The sequence below is a fragment of the Macrotis lagotis genome, chromosome 1 (assembly GCF_037893015.1).
Source record: "Macrotis lagotis isolate mMagLag1 chromosome 1, bilby.v1.9.chrom.fasta, whole genome shotgun sequence".
Classification (NCBI taxonomy): Eukaryota; Metazoa; Chordata; class Mammalia; order Peramelemorphia; family Peramelidae; genus Macrotis; species Macrotis lagotis.
The window spans coordinates 446,142,940-446,144,970 of NC_133658.1; positions in this window are offsets into that span (position 1 = coordinate 446,142,940).

Sequence of the window (2,031 nt, forward strand, 5' to 3'; positions counted from 1 at the left end):
TCCTCTCTTCTTTGATTTTTAAATTCTTTGAAGCTTTTCAACAAGCTTTTGTATTTGAGTACAGCTTATAGACTGTTTTGATACTTCTGTGAATGATTTTTCACAGCTTTCTTCTTCAGACATGGCATTGTTATCATCTTTATCAGTGAAGTATTTTTCTATAGAGTGCTCTTTTAGCACTTTTGCTCATTTTTGGTCTTGTAGTTCTGCTCCTTGGGGTATATGAAGTATAGATCCAAGCTTTTATTTTGCTGGACCTGGATTCTGATCCCTGGCTTGTTGTTGGCCAAGATGTTCCCTATGCAGTCCAGGCCTTGCCTTTGCAGAGTTTTGTTTCCTCCTTTTTAATCCAGATTCTGACTTAACAGTTTTGTTTCTGACCTGGTCCTGTCTTTTACCCCAGTGTTCTCAAGGTTCAGACTTTGTTTAGGTTTGGGATCTTCCCTGTTGGTTTGCTATCTAGCTGCCAAGACTTCTGTTATTATTAAGCTGACTGATTCCGAATTGCACTGTGGCTAAAAGGCTGTCCCTGTTCTCCTGCTTCCTGGACTTTACTTCCACTTTTCCCCTAAAGAGACAGACCTTCACTGAAGATCCTTCATGATGTCTACAGTTGAAAACTTCTTTGAATCTTCTCTTTTTCTTGGTGGGATCTGTAGTGTGAATGTCAGATTAGAGGCTTCATTTATCTTTGGCAGGAAAAGGTTGCCGGAGCAGATTAACCTCGTGCCACCATCTTGGCTCTGCCCCTAGAAGTCCCTGTCTTAAGCTTTTGAAGGTTTTTGCAGCTGTTTTCAGGAACACTACAAATTCTCAATTCTTCCAAGGCCTTTGGATGACCACAAGCACTCCTTTCTGTTCTGGAACAATGAGGAGAGTTCCTGCTCTCCTGTTTCTCTTCTGAAACTGGAATCTAGATCTAAGTTTGTATGAAACAACAGAGTCCTGTCTCAAGGAAAACAAAAAAGGCCTCTGCAATCTTCCCTGATTCCGTTACTAGCATGGGTTGCCACTCTGGAAGCAGTTTCTGGATGGTTGCCCAGGCCTGTTTCTAGTCCCCTGGGGTCAGGTCTGCACTGAGGCCTGCACTGGACTCTGTCATGACAGAGTTTTCCCATTTACCTTTCCAATTTTCCTTAACAATCACTAGGCTGACAAGATCTGAAAACCGCCATTGGTGCCACAGACCTAGGTACCCTTTAGACTGTTCCTAGATGGCTGAAGCAAGTTTGTTCTGTGCTGCAGGGCTTTTCTAAATCTGGTATACCAGGCCCTTCTCTCAGATCTTCTAAGTTGTCTTGGGATGGAAATTTGTTTTACTCAGTCTTTTTTTGGATTCTGACAATCTAATAGTTAATGCGGCCAGCCTCTGACTTTTAATTTTCATGAATGTAAAAATAAAATAACAATTTGCATGGAATGTATATTAATTATTTTAATTTCATCACTAATAAATAATCTCATTGATGCTAATTTTCTTTGAATAAGTAGTATTACAGATCGATTATGTAGCACAGAATTTTCAATGCAGTCCATCTGTATGATGCAGACTAGTCAATAAGCACCTGCTTTTATACTGTTGTACTGTTGCTTTGTTGCTTTGTGTTTGCTCTCACACTTTGTGCCTTCACTGGTCAAGCTGCTGACTCACATTCCCCCACTTTCTAAGAAGTTATGAGGCAATCTTTTATATCTAAGAACCTTGGCCCTGGAGCCCTTAGAAAACACTATGTCTGCTGAACATGACTGTATTTTTTATTCTGGGTGTGGCCCTTGAATAATTATTTTATTTTAATGCAGCTTTAAGACAACCTTAGGTTGGACAGCCTTGATTTAAAAGTATTTAGAGCTTACCGGAATCCCTGCCTTTACTCCACCATCTTGGTTCCTCTGTATCTTCAATTTTTAACAGTTGTCATATATTATGTCTTTTTTCTCTCTAATGTTTTTGTTCTTTCCATTTGTATTTGATTCTTCTTTCACAGCAAGATTCATATAAATCTATGTCTAGAATAATTACACATGTAGAGC